The sequence below is a fragment of the Hemiscyllium ocellatum genome, chromosome 31 (assembly GCF_020745735.1).
Source record: "Hemiscyllium ocellatum isolate sHemOce1 chromosome 31, sHemOce1.pat.X.cur, whole genome shotgun sequence".
NCBI classification, from domain to species: Eukaryota; Metazoa; Chordata; class Chondrichthyes; order Orectolobiformes; family Hemiscylliidae; genus Hemiscyllium; species Hemiscyllium ocellatum.
Window position 1 is genome coordinate 2233148 of NC_083431.1, and position 19144 is coordinate 2252291.

The 19144-nt window shown below is 41.5% G+C and overlaps 1 protein-coding gene across 2 annotated transcripts in view; it reads right to left on the reverse strand.

Annotated features, from left to right (window-relative positions):
• Positions 1–19144, reverse strand: part of smg6 (SMG6 nonsense mediated mRNA decay factor) — a 412281-nt gene that overhangs the window by 126707 nt on the left and 266430 nt on the right. The window lies entirely within an intron of this gene.

A 19144-nucleotide genomic window follows, 5' to 3' on the forward strand; every position in this document is an offset into this window, starting at 1 on the left:
TTTGACATTATTTAATGTTATATGTATACGGGTATATGCGAAGTAGTTATGGTGAACTTATATTGGAGTTAACTGTATGTTAGGGTAGTGTGTTTAAACAGTAGAGAAAAAAGAATGAAGCCACCCTTTCATTGTGATGGTTCATTTTTTCTTAAAGGGGAAGTGTTATGAAGATGTGGCCTTACTGCATTTTTAAGAGAATTAAAAGCTAGCAGTGACAGCACCAAGTGTTCTCAAGAAGACATAACATGTAGTCCAGCTACTTGCTCGGAAACAACAAAACAGAATTGAATTATACCAATCAATTTAAATTATACCCCCAAAAACACCAAATCCCAATCAAGTTTGAATTGAGTATATTGACAATCTTAAAAGCCAATGACCTTTGATCTGATGCTTTGAAGTCTAATACTGGGGAAAATTGAACAGTTGGGAGGAGAACTGCCAACAGACCAACAGCTGTAGACTGCTAGTCAGAACTCTCTGACAGGTACCTATCTAGAGAAGGAGTCTGCACAGAGAAATAACCTCAACACTGACCTGGAGAGCCAATCTACCGACAAAGATAAAGAGATGGTTCGACCACTGGGGGTGTGTGGGGGCGATAAATTTGAATTTTTCTGTAAATCTTAAATGGGAACTTTATCAGGCTAGTATTATAGAAAGGAAGGAAAAAGTAGGTTTGGGGGAAGAATTGTAAACAGTAGGTAATTATTCTCTGTTATACTTTAAGAAATAAAGTTGTTAATTTTTACTTTAAATAGTTCTTGGCCACTTGAATTTTTACAAATTACTGCATGGGATATATCTTTTCTGTGTTGCTGGTTTAAAATTAAGCAGGAGGGTTTACTCTGTGTTGTAACAATTGCACTGGCAACAATTATAGATACAGGCCACGGATAGGGTTAATTTAAGTCACTCAAAAAATTGAATTTCCCACAGCTTAATAAAACGCTATCCTGCAAACTTTGAAGTAGCTTTACAGGTAGCCACCAAATTATAGGAAGGTTACAATTACAAGCGAAGCCCAGTTATGTTTTGCTACAGGCAAGACCTCATTCCCCACAAACCAAAATATATTATTCACTAAGCCACTTGAGACAGTAGGTCCTAAGCATAAATTGAATCTCTGTATTTCTAGGAAGTGGCATGTTGGACTCTATCACACATCACGCCCTGTTGGAAGACCCAACATATAAACACTTGTTGTGTAACACTGAAACATTAAATATATTTATTCACAGGAAAACCTATTTTCAGAAACAAAATATGGTAATTGTACTTAAATACGGTAACTTGAAACCAGATCATAGAGTGCTAAAACCTGTAAAATTAGCAACACTGAATCATTCTTTTGATCCATGGTGAGGCACATCTAGATCACAATCATTAAAGTAGGCCAGACTTTTATGATAGGAGAGAGATACCAAGGCTAGTATTCTAAACTTTAAAAAAGTACAATTGAGGGCGTGAAAGTGGAGCTGGCTGATGTGAATTCTTAAATTAAAAGGAGAGATCAGTAGAGATACAGAAGCAGACATTTAAGGGAATATTTCAGAATTTATAGGATACATTCCAACGAGAAAGAAAAGTTCCAAGAAGAAACTCAGCATCTGAGGTGACCTGAAAAGTTGAAGAAAACTGCAAGAAAAAGCATATAATTGCACAAATCAGGTGGGTGAGAGGATTGGACAGCTCATAATTTTTTAAAAACCAAAGAACAATCAAAATAAATGAGGAGGTTCAAAATTAGAGCTTGAGAGGAGGGTAGCTAGAAGGAACTGTCAGGCAGGGAGGAAGTGAGAAGGTAAGGGAACTCTGGTTTACTTAAGAAATTGCATCTCTTGTTAAGCGGAAGGAGGTGGCTTAAGTGACGGTAAGACGAGATGGTTCAGATGAGGCAATGGAGAGTTACAGGTTAGCTAGGAAGATTTAAAGAGAGAGTTAAGACGAGCAAGGAGAGGACATGAGCAGTTGTTAGCAGGTAGAATAAAGGAGAACCCTAAAGCTTTCTATAGGTCTGTGAGGAATAAAAGGATGACTAGGGTAGAAACAGGGCCAGTCACAGACAGAACAGGGAAGCTGTGTGTGGACCCTGTGGAGATCGGAGAGATGCTAAACTAACACTTCGCATCTATATTCACTCAGGAAAAGGAGAATATTGTAGCGGAGAAGAATGAGATACGGGATATTAGACTAGAAAGGATCGAGGTTAGTTACAAACAGATGTTATCAATTCTAAAAGGAGTGAAAGTAGACAAGTCCCCTGGGCCAGATGAGATTCATCCAAGGATTCTCTGGGAAGCTAGTGAAGAGATAGCAGAGACTTTGGCGTTGTTCTTTGAGTCATCATTGTCTACAGGTTTAGTACCTGAGGATTGGAAGATTACAAATGTGACTTTGTTCAAGAAGGGCAGTAGACATGACCCAGGTAATTGTAGACTAGTGAGACTTACGTCTGTTATCGGAAAAGTTTGGGAAAGGATTATAAGAGATAGGATGTATAAGCATCTAGCAAGCAACAATTAGATTGCAGATAGTCAACATGGTTTCGTCAAGAGCAGGTCGTGTCTCAAAAACCTCGAGTTTTTTGAGAAGGTGACCAAGCTTGTGGATGAGGGTAGGGCAGTTGACGTGGTGTATATGGACTTCAGTAAAGCCTTTGATAAGCTTCCGTATGGTAGGCTGTTGGAGAAAATGTACAGGCATGGGATTGAGGGTGATTTAGCAGTTTGGATTAGAAACTGGCTTCCTGAAAGAAGACAGCAAATGATGGTTGATGGAAAATATCAGCCTGGAGTCCGGTTACTAGTGGTATGCCATAAGGCTCTGTTTTGGGACCACTGCTGTTTGTCATTTTCATAAATGATTTGGATGCAGGTTGCATGGGGACTTGGATAACTGCAGAATTGGGCTGAGAGGTGGCAAATGGAGTTCAATGCAGATAAATGGGAGATGATTCACTCTGGGTAGAATAACAGGAAGGCAGAATACTGGGTCAATGGAAAGATTATTGGTAGTGTGGATGTGCACAGGGATCTTGGAGTCCATGTACATAGATCCCTGAAAGTTGCTACCCAGGTTGTTAGTGCTCTTATGAAGGCATTCGGTGTGTGTTAGGTTTTATTGGTAGAGGGATCGAGTTCTGAAGCTGTAATGTCATGCTGCAAATATACAAAATGCTAGTGTGGCCACATTTGGAATATTGTGTACAGTTCTGGTCGTACCATTACAGGAAGGATGTGGAAGCATTGGAAAAGGTGCAGAAGAGGTTTACCAGGATGTTGCCTGGTCTGGAGGGATGGTCTTATGAGGAAAGGCTGAGAGACTTGGGTCTGATCTCATTGGAAAGAAGGAGGTTAAGAGGGGATTTAATAGAGACATACAAGATGATCAGAGGATTAGATAGGCTAGACAGTGAAAATCTTTTTCCTAGGATGATGATGTCAGCTTGTATGAGAGGGCATAACTACAAATTGAGGGGTGATAGATTTAAGACAGATGTCAGAGGCAGGTTCTTTACTCAGAGTGGTAAGGGCGTGGAATGCCCTGCCTGCCAATGTGGTTAACTCAGCCACATTAGGGGCATTTAAACAATCCTTGGGTAACATGGATGATTATGGGATAATGTAGGGGGATGAGCTTAGATTAGTTCACAGGTTGGCGCAACATCGAGGTCCAAAGGGCCTGTTCAGTGCTATATTGTTCTATGTCCTATTTCTGTAGATACTTTTTTTTTAAGATTAGATTAGATTACTTACAGTGTGGAAACAGGCCCTTCGGCCCAACAAGTCCACACCGACCCGCCGAAGCACAACACACCCATACCCCTACATTTACCCCTTACCTAACACTATGGGCAATTTAGCATGGCCAATTCACCTGACCCGCACATCTTTGGACTGAGAGAGGAAACCGGAGCACCCGGAGGAAACCCACGCAGACACGGGGAGAACGTGCAAACTCCACACAGTCAGTCGCCTGAGTCGGGAATTGAACCCGGGTCTCAGGCGCTGTGAGACAGCAGTGCTAACCACTGTGCCACCGTGCCGCCCTTATAAAACAAAAGTTAACAAAGTATGTCTGGAAAATTAATAATAGAAAAAAAGATCATTGATCAGTTGAACAAGTATTTTGCATGGTCTTCACTGTAAAATATACAAATAACATCCCCAAAATACTTTTAAATCAGGAAATGGAAAGCAGAGAGGAAATCATGAAAATTATATTCATTGGGGAAGCGCAACTGAGAAAATTGTTGGAATTGAGAGTTGACACTTTCCTTGGGTCTAAAAAAAACTGGCTCGTGAGATAGCCGCTGACACAGGGGGAGGGTTTAGCCTTGTGGTGTTATCACTGGAATGTTAATCCAGAGACCTCGGTAATGTTCTGGGGACCCGAATTCGAATGCTGCCATTCAACAAAAAGAAAGAAATCCAGAATCAAGAGTTTAATAATGCCTATGAATCAATTGTTGGAATAACTCATGAGATTCATTAATGCCCTTTATGGAGGGAAACTGTCTTACAGCAATGTGGTTGACTCTTAAACCCTCTCTGGGCAATTAGGGATGGGGATAATGCTGTTAGGGAGACAATTCCCAGATTTTTGACCCAGTGACACTGAAGGAATGGCAACTTATTTCTATGTCAGGATGGTGAGTGTGGAGGGGAACTAATATTGAAAATAACTGCTTACCTCTTTTACTCAACAGAGGAGGGAGGCAGAAAGCAGCAACAATTGGCTAGCATCTGTCATGGGAAAATTGCTAGCAACTATCATTAAAGACATTATGACAGGGCGTTTAGATAAATTCAAAGTAGTTAGGCAGGGTCAATGTGGTTTTGAGAAAAGAAATTATGTTGAACTAACTTATTGGAGTTCTTTAGATGTAGATGCACTGTGGATAAAGGGAATTGGTGGATGCTCTGGATTAACATTGCACAGCTCTCCGTCTAGATTCGATGGAGTTTGGAAAGATGGGGGTGGGGGGGGGATCTAATTGAAATGGATTGGCCTGGACAGAGGAGATTTTGGGAAGATGTTTCCATTGGCAGAAGAGGCTAGGACCCAAGGGTACAGCCTTCGAGTAAAGGCCCTTTAGAACGGAGATAAAGGTGAAACTTCTTCAGCCAGAGAGTGGGGAATCTATGGAATTCATTGCCACAGAAGGCTGTGGGGGCCGGGTTATGGAGTATATTTAAGACTGAGATAGCTAGGTTCTTCAGGATCAAGGGGATTCCAGGGTTACGGGGGGAAAGCGGGAGAATGGGATTGAGAAACTTCTCAGCCATGACTGAATGACACAGCAGACTCAATGGGTCGAATGGCCTCATTTCTGTTCCTGTGTCTTATGGTCTTATTAAGGCATCTGGAAAGGAGGAACATCAAAAGTTATTGAAGACAATAAAAACTTATGGAATACAGTGTAGCCAAATTGCCTGGATAGAAGATTGATTGATTGGCTTACAGGAAGCAGAGAGCACAAATTAAAGGGGTTTACTTCTGTTCAGCACACCACATGGACCTGTGTTGGGCCCTCAACATTTTACAAGGGAAACGAATAGCTCTGATCAAATGACAGAGGCATGGAGCTAAATTTGGTGTTGACACCATAATAGGAAGAAAAGTAAGCTCTGAAGAGGATGTAATAATGCTACAAAAGAATGTAGATAGATTAAGCGAATACGCAAAGATCTGGTAAATGGAGAACAATGTCAGTAAATATTAAACTTTTTCATTTTGGCAGGAAGAATAAAAAAAAGGAAAGATTGTAGAGGCTTGAAATGCAGAGGTGCCTGGGTGTCCTAGTGCAGAACTCACAGAAGGTCAGGTACATACAGCAAACAAATAGAAAAACTAACAGAATGTTGTTGAATATTGCAAGAGGAATGGAGTAAAAAATTCTGGAAGCTGTACTTTAGCCAGATAGGGCACTGGTGAGACCATGTCTGGAATGCTGTGTACAGTTTTGGGCTTCTTAGTTAAGTAGCGTGATAGGACCTTGTCATTACCTTTTATATGTTTTCAGAATTTGGGACAAAATAAATACTTTCTCGGAGATATATAGCAATTTTCAACAATCCACTAGAATTGTCTTTGCGGGATTGCCATAGAGTCATACAATTGTACAGCATGGAAACAGACCCTTCGGTCAAACTCGTCCGTGCCGACCAGATCCTAAACAAACCTAGTCCCATTTGCCAGCAATCAGCTCATATCCATCTAAACCCTTCCTATTCATGTACTCATCCACATACCTTTTAAATATTGTAAATGTACCAGCCTCGAGAACACAACTACACGACGGCTGGAGGAGGAGCGCCTCATCTTCCGCCTGGGAACCCTCCAACCACAAGGTATGAATTCAGATTTCTCCAGTTTCCTCATCTCCCCTCCCCCCACCTTGTCTCAGTCAGTTTCCTCTAACTCAGCACCGCCCTCCTAATCTGCAATCCTCTTCCTGACCTCTCCGCCCCCACCCCACTCCGGCCTATCACCCTCACCTTGACCTCCTTCCACCTATCCCACCTCCATCGCCCCTCCCCCTAGTCCCTCCTCCCTACCTTTTATCTTAGCCTGCTTGGCTCTCTCTCTCTTATTCCTGATGAAGGGCTTATGCTCGAAACGTCGAATTCTCTATTCCTGAGATGCTGCCTAACCTGCTGTGCTTTGACCAGCAACACATTTGCAGGAATGTACCAGCCTCCACCACTTCCTCAGGCAGCTCATTCCATACGCCCACAGCCTTTTGTGTGAAAAAGCTGCCCCTTAGGTCCCTTTTAAATCTTTACGCTCTCACCCTAAACCTATGCCCTCTAGTTCTAGACTCCCCCACCATAGGGAAAAGACCTTGTCTATTTACCCTAGCCATGCCCCTCATGATTTAAAAGCCACTGCAGGTCACCCCTCAGCCTCCAATGCTCCAAGTAAAATAGTCCCAGCCTATTCAGCCTCTACCTATGGAGTGGTTTGATCTTTATGACCACAGAATGGTTACAACATAGGAAGTGGGTATTTGGCCCAATGTCTCTCTGCTGGCTTTTCAAATGAGCATTTCATCTAGTCCCTACTCTGATATCCCCCCACAATTGTGAATATTCTTTTCAGATTATAACCCAACTCCTCTTGACTGCCTTAATGGAGCCTGTCTCCATCACACTCACAGCCAGTGTAGTCCAGATCCTAATCATTCGTGGAATGAAAATGTTTCTCCTTTTGCTGCTATTATTTCTTTTGTCAATTATCTCTAATCTGTGTTTTCTTGTTTTCAATCCTTCCACTCCACTAAAGTTTCTTCCTCAGATATTCCTGAAGAGAAGTTTGGGATGATGTTGAAACCTCACAAGTAACCTCTGAAACTTCTCTTCGTCAACATGAACATGGGACTTGGGAACAGCTGTGGTCCTTACAGACCTTGAGCCTACTCCACCATTTAATGCGATGGTGGCTGATCTGGCTGATCTTGCCCATTTTCCTGCCCGTTCCCCAGAACCTTTGATCCTAATGTCAACCAAAAATCTCATTCGTCCCGGAGTAAATTTAAAGACCCAGCCTCTGGGGAACAGAATTCTACACTTTAATGACCCTCTGGGAAAAGATTCCTCCGATTTCTCCCTTAAAAGAAAGAACCTCTTATTCTATATATCTTACCGTTAGCCCCTCCCACAACAGGAAACATCAGTGGGGTATCCATCCCAACCACAGTCCCAGTTCACCAACCTACCAATGGGACAGATGTTCTTCATCCCTGGAAACATTAACGGGAATCATGTCTCTAGCCTCAGCAAAACTTCCACATTCTTGCTGAAATCTGGTGCCCAGTACTGGATTCAATATTGCAGTTGGGGCCAAACCAGCTCTTTAACAAGTTTAACCTCCTTACATTTGTATTCTATGCTCTCAATAATAAAGCCTGCGATTCTGGATGTTTTATTCAGTGTTCCTAACCTGCCCTGCCATCTTCAATTACTATTCTATATATCCCCCTTCATCCCTCTGCTCCTGCACCCCCTTTAGAGTTAAGCTCTTTATTGTGTTCCATCTCTCCACGTTCCTCCCAATAAAAAGAATAACTTCTCACGTTCCAGCACTGAACTAAACCCTGTGTCCCCTTCTAAATTATATTGAATCCTCAAAATTCACAATGACTCCACTTTTCAGATCATTCACAAATTCTGAAGTTGTCCAGAGTATATTATGGTCTAGTACAGAACAGGAAAAGCAAGGGTCTGAACACTGACCTTTGGGAGCTCCAAGACAAAGCCTCCTCCAGCTCAAAAGCATCCATCAACTACTACTCTGTGTTTCTTATCACTCATGAAATGCCACATCCATACTGTTAATGTTGCTAATACTCCACAAACTATAACCTTGCTCACAGGTCTGGGTGATGCTTTATCAGATGTCTTTTGGAAGTCAATGTACACCACAGCAAGTGCACTAACCTCATCAACCTCTTGTTGTAATTGTACCAGCCTCCACCACTTCCTCTGGCAGCTCGTTCCATACACGTACCACCCTCTGTGTGAAAAAGTTGCTCCTTAGGTGCCATTTGAACCTTTCCCCTCTCACCTTAAACCTACGCCCTCTGATACCCATCCAGTTTTGTTCTACCAGCATACTCATGGTCTAGCAAGGTGATACCAGCAAAACAAGAAAAGGAGCTTTTTTTAATCAACAAAATGCTTTGAAGAAAGCTCTTGCCATCATTATGGAGATTACGGTCTACTGTAAGCATACAAGTTGCCTGGTTTAGGCTAATAATGAAATCTGCATCAACTCATTTCACCCATATTGGACCTGGACAGGCTGCTACTCAGATGGGGTAAAAAATGAGGTCTGCAGATGCTGGAGATCACAGCTGAAAATGTGTTGCTGGTCAAAGCACAGCAGGCCAGGCAGCATCTCAGGAATAGGGAATTCGATGTTTCGAGCATAAGCCCTTCATTCCTGATGAAGGGCTTATGCTCGAAACGTCGAATTCCCTATTCCTGAGATGCTGCCTGGCCTGCTGTGCTGCTACTCAGATGGATTAACCTGATCATTTCTACTTGTGCATTCAGACAAATTATGATATCAAACATTTACACATTAAAGTTTTTTTGTCTATATGAAGGGAACAGGCAAGTCTCTGACCTCTTACCTGAAAAGCAACATCAATTCAAGCTGCTATTCAGCTCAGCTACCCCCCATGATAGTCAATTCCATATTTTAGGCATTGTTTCGTTGACGTTTCTCTTGAATCAATCAGTACTAATTTTATCGAGTTTTGAGAAGATTTGTAGCTCAGGTTGAGGTTCTGGATGTAGGTTTGCTCACTGAGCTGGAAGATTCATTTTCAGACGCTTCGTCACCAATTTTATAATTATGGGGGCAGTTTGCTCTAGTACGACATACAAGTGGAAATACCATTTTTATATTTATCCTATTAAATTCTTCCATAATCCTCAAGATCACTATCAGCTTGAATCTTCCAATCTCTTAACTATTGTAATTGAGCCAACTAATCCAAGAAAGTCCCACCATCCACCAACACTTGTTCGTTACCTAACATAACTGGAGAATCACATCAGATTCTCTCCACAGATGTTGCCAGGCTGTCAAGCACTCTATTTTTGTTTCAGATTCCTAGCATCTTCAGCATTTAGCTTTTATTTGAGTCTATAACTTGCTTAAACTGCTGTTGAGATTTAGCCTGGTTGCTTGCGCTCATCTACATGATAGACACTTGTGAGTTGTACTTGGTGAGAATTTGAGAACAAGGAAACATATCAAGAGTAAGAATCAAAGCACAGAGTGATACTGCACACGTGCCCATTCATCCAGATTCGAGAAGTTATAGAATTTTGCATATTTCCCACCTCTTGTTCCAAAACCCTCGAAGTATTTCTCAAGAATTTATCCAATTCTTTTTCGAAAATTACCATTGAATTACTTATTATCAGCATAACACAGATCATAACGTCTCACCTCAAACATTTTGTCTTATCAGCATTCTGTTTTATTTCTGAGAAAAAGAAAGAGGGAAGTAACAGAGAGGGAAGGAGGAGGAGGAGAAAGGGAGAGTTAAAAAGAACGAGTGGAAGAGAGTGAAAGGGCTGGAGTGGAAGGGAGAGCGAGACAGATAGAGGGAGGAACAGGGAGACAAGAGAAGGAAAGGATGCAGAAAGAGAGGAGTGGAGAGGGAGAGAAAAAGAGGGAGTGATAAAAGTGGAGAGTTTACATACAGGGGTCTTGGAGGGAAGAAAAAATAGCAGAGAGTTTGTGAAGTGGGAGAGATGGGAAAGAAATTTAAACTGCTAAACACTGTTTAAAACAAAATCTTCTGAACAACCCGTGTGTTTCTCACAGCCCTGACTCAGCACACTGAAATCTTGCTGTGTTGTTGCAGTGAAGCACTGTTTTGAATGTCCTTTCTGGATCTTGTTAACTATCTTTGGGACTGATGCAGCATTAGGACCTTCCACAGGGCTGTATTGGCCCAGGAGCATGCCCAGACACAGTTCAGGCACAGGAGTTTGTCCAAGGCCTGTAAATGCACAGGAGCTTGTAATTGAGCCTGTACGGGTGGAGGAAAGAAGACATGCTGTCACCCACTGTCGACAAATAGACCATATTTCATTGACCAACCCTCTTTCAATATCACTTCAAACCATTTTCCTGTTATTTGTCACAACGTTACTCAGACCACTTTCAACTACTTCAGGATTTACCTGCTCTCTCATAACCTTCTCTTCAGTCGAGTTTCTTGTTTATTGTATAACTCTGTCATTTTTAATCATCACCTACAAATTAGCAATAGCTTTTAACAATTTTCTTCGTGATTTATTTTTAAAATAATTCATGACTCGTTTTAATTTATTGAACAACTTTCTTCATAATCCTTGGTGTTGTTGTCCTGCTCTTAACCTTTTACTGAGTTTCTCATTATCCTTTAGCTTTATTGTTACTTCCCTTGGGCTGTTTAGATACAAAGACCATTAAATGTCATGAACAGGGACAGAAATTAACCTGAAAGACAAATAGGTTTATATTTGGATAAAGACAACAAAGGACTGCTGAAATAATGCCTCAGCTATAAAAAGCCCAAGTTAAATTCCGCTGGAATACCGAACTGTTCTGAACACATCTTAGGAAGAAGAAATTGGTTTTGGAGGTAGTGCAGTATCAATTTATTCATCAGAGTCACACCTGGACTACAAGGGTTAAATTATGAAATGAGAAGCGAGACTATACAAACTAGAGTTGCGATCTCTGGAATTTAGAAGATTGGGCAAAACTTGATCAAAGTTTTCAAGCTATTAAGGTAATCAGATAGAGTAGAAATAAAAAGTATTTTTGCTAGTTTGGAAGTCTAGACTGACCACCAGATTAATAAAATTCATATCTTTCAAAAGTCAGATTAAGGAACATGCCTTCACACAAACGGTGGTAGAATTCTGGAACACTCAGACAAATTGTAACAAGGGAAACAATTGTTAATTTAAAACTTAGATTGATAGACTTTTGTTAACCAAATGTATTTAAGAATACAGGGGAAAATCGTATCAGTGGAGTTAAATCTGAGATCAGTTAGGACCTCAGTGAATGGCAGAAGCAGGCTCGAAAGCTAAGTGGCCTTCTCCTATTCCTCACATCCTCTTAAGCCCTCTATATCAATTTTAATTGGTTTCAAATATTTTCATCCAGGACATCTTCAAATTACTGGCCGCTCTTTGCTTTGAGTATTCAAAGCAAAATATTCAGATTTTAAGTACACAAACATTATCACATGGATTGGGGAAAACTGTACAATATTATAAAATGGAACCTTATTGGCTTAAGATTTCCTTCTTACTGAAGCCAATATTTGACATGACTAATCACAAAGTTCAGATGAGAGCTTGTTATTGCCCCATTTGTTCTTGGCACAGTGTACATCAATGTGAACAGTAAAGAGCTTGCTCAGGTGGTTTGCCTGCTGATGGAACTGAAAGTTCTGCTCAGTTTATTTCAAACTGACCATGGCCTCAGAGATCCTGTTCACATGTTAATGATGCCTTAAAAGAAGGTTAAGGTAAAAAGTTGGAGAAATAGGTTAGAGACCACATATGAAACATGGACTGAGCATCCTCAGGAACTGCACAAGAATGAGACATGGAACATAAACGTACTTATACTCAACAATGTCAAGGGAATTATCACTCACAGCGTTGGCATGTTGTGTACAATTGCATAGAAGAAAAATGTGTACACTGTAAGTTTGTTTGCACCCTCAAAACAGAAATAGAAAAATGATCTATTGGCTGGGCGCTTACCTGTCACGTGCACAAGATTACCCTGAGTTTGATTAGGCCCTCTATTGAGGCTGCAGACATTGGTCACAACTCTTGGGGACTTTCATTCCCTATTGTACCCAGCAGTTAGGCTACCTGTTAAACTTCTTCAAGCACTAATTTGTTTTAGGGTATTAATGCATTTAAAAATAACCAGGACTGGATGGGATCTAGGAGAAAGTGAGGACTGCAGATGCTGGAGATCAGAGCTGAAAATGTGCTGCTGGAAAAGCGCAGGTCAGGCAGCATCCAAGGAGCAAGAGAATCGACGTTTCGGGCATGAGCCTGAAGAAGGGCTCATGCCCAAAATGTTGATTCTCCTGCTCCTTGGATGTTGCCTGACCTGCTGCGCTTTTCCAGCAACACATTTTCAGCCCGGATGGGATCTATCCCAGGTTGCTGAGGGAGGTGAGAGAGGAAATAGCTGGGCCCCTAACAGATATCTTTGTGGCATCCTTAAATACAGGAGAAGTGCCGGAGGACTGGAGGGTTGCTCATGTTGTCCCCCTGTACAAGAAGAGCAGTAGGGATATTCCGGGTAACTACAGACCGGTGAGCCTGACGTCAGTGGTGGGAAAGTTGCTGGAGAGGGTACTGAGAGAAAGGATCTATTTATTTTTAGAAAAGAATGAGCTTCTCAATGATCAGCAACGTGTTTATGTGTGAGGGAGATCGTGCCTTACCAACTTAATAGAGGTCTTTGAGGTAGTGACCAAGTTGTTAGATGAAGGAAGGGCTGCAGATGTCATATACATGGACTTGAGTAAGGTGTTTGATAAGGTTCCCCATGGTCAACTAATGGAGAACGTGAAGTCATATGGTGTGCAGGATGTTCTAGCTAGGTGGATAAAGAGCTGGTTGAGCAACAGGAGACAGAGAGTAGTAGCTGAAGGGAGTTTCTCGAAATGGAGAAAGGTGACCAGTGGTGTCCCACGGGGTCAGTGCTGGGGCCACTGTTGTTTGTGATATACATAAATGATCTGGAAGAGATCACTGTTGGTATGATCAGCAACTTTGCAGGTGACACGAAGATTGGTGGAGTAGCAGAAAGCATAAGGGACTCTCAGAGAATACAGGAGGATATAGATAGACTGGTGAGTTTGGCGGAGAAGTTGCAGATGGAGTTCAATCCAGACAAATGTGAGGTGATGCATTTAGGCAAGACTAATTCTAGAGCGAATTATACAATGAATGGAGAGCCTTGGGAAAAGTTGATGGGTAGAAAGATCTGGGAGTTCAGGTCCATTGTACCCTGAAGGTTGCTGCCCAGGTGGATAGAGTGGTCAAGAAGGCATATAGTACGCTTGCCTTCATTGGACGGGGTATTGAGTATAAGAGCTGGCAAGTCATGTTAACATTGTACAAGACATTGGTTCGGCCGCCTTTAGAATACTGTGTACAGTTCTGGTCGCCACATTACCAAAAGGATGTGGACGCTTTGGAGAAGGTGTAGAGAAGGTTTACGAGGATGTTGTCTGGTATGGAAGGTGCTGGCTATGAAGACAGGTTGAGTAGGTTAGGTTTATTTTCACTCAAAAAAAAGGAGATTGAGGGGGGAACCTGATTGAGGTTTACAAAATCATGAAGGGTATAGACAGGGTGGATAGAGAGAAGCTTTTTCCCAGGGTGAAGGATTCAATAATGAGAGGTCATACTTTCAAGGAGAGAAGTGGAAAGTTTAAGGGGGATACACGCGGTAAGTACTTCACACAGAGAGTCGTGGGTGTCTGGAGCGTGTTACCAGCAGAGGTGGTAGAGGCAGGCATGGCAGATTCATTTGAGATGCGTCTGGACAGATGCATGAGTAGGTGGGGAGCAGAGGGATACAGATGCTTAGGAACTGACCAATAGGTTTAGACAGTACATTTGTGGGCGGCATGCTGGCTAGCACTGGTGCCTCACAGTGTCAGAGACCAGGGTTCAATTCCCACCTCAGGCAACTGTGTGGAGTTTGTACATTCTCCCAGTGTCTGCGTGGGTTTCCTCTGGGTGCTCCGGTTTCCACCCACAGTCCAAAAACGTGCAGGTTAGGTGAATTGGCCATGCTAAATTGCCCGTAGCGGTAGATGTAGGGGAATGGGTCTGAGTGGGTTGCTCTACGGAGGGTCAGTGTGGACTTGTTGGGCTGAAGGACCTGTTTCCACACTGTAAGTAATCTAATCTAATCTAATTTGGATCGGCTCAGGCTTGGAGGGCCAAAGGGCCTGTTCCTGGGCTGTAAATTATCTTTGTTCTGTGTGGAAACTTAGCATAGAGAAAAATTAAATACAAACTCGGCAATGATGCACCAGAGGAAATGAAAGCCTCTCTTGATACGATTACCTGTTTACCTCAAGAGGTTAGCTGACCTGGCTCAAGGGTTCTTCTTTTGCTCAGTTTTAGTTCCTATATATTCTCACCAGTGCAGTTTCCTATCTGTGCTACTCTCTGCTTTATAGAGAAATCAAATTGACACTTTTTAAAAATGGACATATTAAAAAAAAGAAGTGAAAGGTCTCAACAGGGAACTAAACACGAGCAGTTAATAGCGTTGCAGTATTCACTTTTTTCTTCATTTTATTGCGCAACTGCCTTTGCCATTTATCTCTCTGTTCATTGAGTTAGACGTCCTGAGTTTCCATGGCAACATCCTCCTGCGTCGCTGCTTGAAGGGACATATAGTTCCCGTGCAAGGACAATCCCCGGTGACATTGGTTTTATTACTTAAAGAGCTTGACGTCAGTAGGTGTGGCCTTTTAGAGGTGTCTTCATTTATCTATAATGTCATTTCACCAAAACAGGTTCTTGTTTAAACTGTAAAAGACGTCACTCTGTAGAATTCAAGTGGTCTAAAAGTGAATGAGCTCAAAGCTATAAATACAGGAATAAGAAATGCTGCACACTTTGCTTCTTTTATCTATTTAAAATAAAATCACTTGTTTTAGTTTTCACTTACGTGGAAATGATCAAGTGTTAATCATCCAGAAGACAGAGTTGGCGTTATTCACCAAAAGCCCTCAAGTAATGAACTCAGTCACGAGTGCCTCACGGAGCCCCCTCTGTTATTGTGGTTCTGTTCGCCGAGCTGGAAGTTTTTGCTGCAAACGTTTCGTTCCCTGGCTAGGGAACATCATCAGTGCTATTGGAGCCTCCAAAAACTTCCAGCTCGGCGAACAGAACCACAACAACGGACACCCGAGCTACAAATCTTCAACCAGACTTTAAACCCTCTGTTAGTTTGCCATTATACATACTATAGACAGAGAACCAGGTATGAGTCAATGTTCACTCATGATTATGTAGGTCGACTACTGAGATTCACCATTCAACTTAAATTGGAGCTGAGCTGAGAGTTCCATAAGCCTGATTGTAACCAGACAGCCATAATATTAAAATTATTTTCAATTTTTAATATTTATTTTATTTTCAAGCCAGAACACCAAAGACTGGCCTCCACTAGTAAGGAGCATGCAATTAGCCCTAATGCATTTCACTTCTGTGCCTAATTTGCATCCTCTTGGGAGACAGTTTCATCCAGTAAATGATGTTTTTCTCTGTGCAATTAGCTGTTCAGAACTCTCAGTGATATAGGGGCAGCTGCAATGACACATAATAAGTCTACATGTTGAAAATTTTTTGAAGTCTAAATGCAGTGTTCATGTCTGATGTTGTTGCTGGTCATGTGATTATATTCAGTTAGATGAACAAGGACCAAAGACGTCCAAGAATCATATTTCAAAATAGAGTGGGCAGCTATTCAAAGAATAATAAAAAGATAGAGTGCAGAAAGAGGCCATTCATGCCCATCATGCAAGCAGCTGAGATTTGAACAAGCTACCTGATTAGTTTCAATCCCCTTCAATGGTTGTCCCTTTAAACAATTACCCATTTCCCTTCAAGAAGTTACTATTGAATCTATTTCCAATACCCTTTCCGACAGAACATTCCAGAGTATATGGCAATTTGAGAGTTTGCCAATCACCAAAAACCTATACCCCCTGGTTCCTGATCTTCTTGTGACCGGAAACAACTTCACATTAGTAACCAGACTGTGTTTTACAGAAATTGTAACAGAGACGTTTGATGCAAGAATTCCAAAATGTGTTTTTTTCAAGTAGCACATAATAAGGTTGTTAGCAAAGTTGGGGCCCATGGAACACAAGGAGCAGTGACAACATGGATAGGTTAGCTGAATGACAGGAAAAACAGTCGCACTTAACACTTCTTTTTCAGACTACAAGAAGGAATACAATGGGAATCTCCAGAGTCAGTACTGACACCATTGCCTTTTCATTGATATTGTTGCCTTAAAGACTTGTTACAGTCTACAAATTCAAAATGTTCACATGATGCAAAATGTTGAAATATGCAAACTGCTAGGACGACAGTTATTCCCCTCACAGCATCAAGACTGGAGCCTGTGACCAGTGTTTTGGATGTGAACATAGAAGGTACAGTTAGTAAGTTTACAGATGTCACCAAAATTGGAGGTATAGTGGACAGTGAAGGAGGTTACCTCAGAGTACAATGGGATCTTGATCAGATGGACCAATGGGGTGAGGGGTGGCAGATGAAGAACGCCAGTCAAACTCTCTTTTTCCTCATCTCCAACATTTTCAGAACACATGCAAGTTTTTAAAGGAAATTAAATACATAAAAAGGCAAGCACTTCCTGAGGACGTATTTTTCAATTCCCTGTAGAATCGAGCTATGTTGGGAGGGCTGACAAATCAAATCTACATTGGAGTTTATTTGTATCAACAACCATTCCACAAGCTTCCCAGTTTATATTGTCACCTCTGACTCAACAACTGGAAGGGATGCATCTGCAGTGACTAAGTCTGAAGGTGAAATATTCTGTGCACATGGCACAGTGGGCTGATAAAATATAGACCTGTGTACATAAGTTGAGTAAAGAAAATATACTAAAAGCCAAGAAAATTAATACATTGGGACATGCTACAAACTACCTGCCATTAACAGCACATAATTTAACAAGTTCATTTGAATAAAATTCAAAATTTTCAAAAACTGTACATTAGTAAGATGTGGACTTGAACCTATTACAGTTTAGACAACTCATGCTGCTGGAGAGTGACAGGGTTAAGAAATACAGGGGAAAACAAGTAGGATGGGTCAAGATAAATTTAAAAAGATTGTTATTTGGGCCTAATGGCCTTTCCCATTTCTGTATCACTCCGTGGTGGGTCCCACAGCTTTCAAATGTCAGCTAAGTGTATCCCTGCTGAATGCGGAAAACCTAAATAGGGAGCTCCATGGGAGAGGGAAATAAACTAACAATTCAAATACCCCATACAAAGAAGATTTTATTTAAAGAAGCAACCTGGATGATCAGAATAGCTCATACTGTAAAACCTACACATGGCATCTCCTTTAAAGGTCCAGAATTCCTAAGAGGAAATCTCACCAAGTGTGAGAGGTATCAATTATTTAATATTGCTTTTGATCACAAAATTATAAATATTCACACAGCAAAGTGTAAATACAAACAAATTAATGAAATGACCTCCACACTAATAATTGTCGCTGACTGAGTTAATCAAATGACCAGGGTCAGTGGAATTCGGAGGAGGCCATTCATTCCAATGTGCTTGCATAGGCTCTTCAAACACGGCCTACTCCAGGGCCCTTACCCATAGGCTTGCAATATTTTCCTCTCCAAAGGAGTGATCATTTCTCTTTTGGAAGTTACTATTGATTCAACTTCCAAGACTGGTTCAAGTGTATGATCCAACCCAACAGAGGAACAGCACCACAAGATCAGTGAGTGTTATATGCCTGAGGGGAAGGGCGGGGGGGGAAAGGGGGTCAGAACTGGCAACTAGGGGATTAATAAGGAAGTCTGAATGAGTCACTCATGAGCATAGAACTTGAGTATTACTGAGAAAAGAGACACAATGTTGAAACTTTTCATCTTGTACTCACCAGGATTCAGAAACACAAGAACATCAAATCTCAAATGGTTCAAGTGAAAGGAAAAATGTGGTTTGCAGACAGAGTTTAGGGAGTTAGCAAAGAAACTAACAAGTGTGTCCTCAAAGATGGTAATCACTAGCATTCTTGCAGTTCCAAATATCAGTGAAACTTGCAATTCCAAATGTAGATGAATTTAGAAATAGGGTGAGAGAATGTGACAGGGGAATTGGTAGAGAAGGGAGAGCTTTAGACTCCTGTGACATTGAGGTCTTGGGAGAATGTGACCTGCATATGCTGGATAGGTGAACAGAAACGGGAACAATGTCCTTGTGGAGTGTTTACGTTTGGGTAAGGTTGAGGAAACACAGCAGGGGTGTGGGAACCAGGAGACAATATGAAAGAGGAAAAGTGAGGTGTGGAGGAGAGTCAATATAAGTTCCAAATAAAAACTGAAAGAACTGTGGATGCTGTAAATCAGAAACAAAAACAGAAGTTGCTGGAAAAAACTCAGCAGATCTGGGTTCTGATGAAAGGTCACTTGACCCGAAACATTAATTCTTATTTCTCCCCATAGGTCCCACCAGACATACTGAGCTTTTCCAACAATTTCTGTTTCTGTTCTAGACATAAATTCCAATTGGTGAAAGGGAAAACTCTTTCACTGCTAGCAGTTAGGATTTGGAAAGCCCTACAAAAGGCAGATTTTTAAACATTATTCAGGGGTGAAAGTGTTGTTGACGTGACCAGCATATATTGCTCATCTCTAATTACCCAAAGAGCAGCAAAGAATCATCCACAATTGCTGTGTGTCAGGAGTCACATAAAGACGAAATGGGTAAGGACAGCAGATATTTCTCCCCAAAGGACATCAGTGAACCAGACATTCTATTTATGACAATGGAACGGTCATT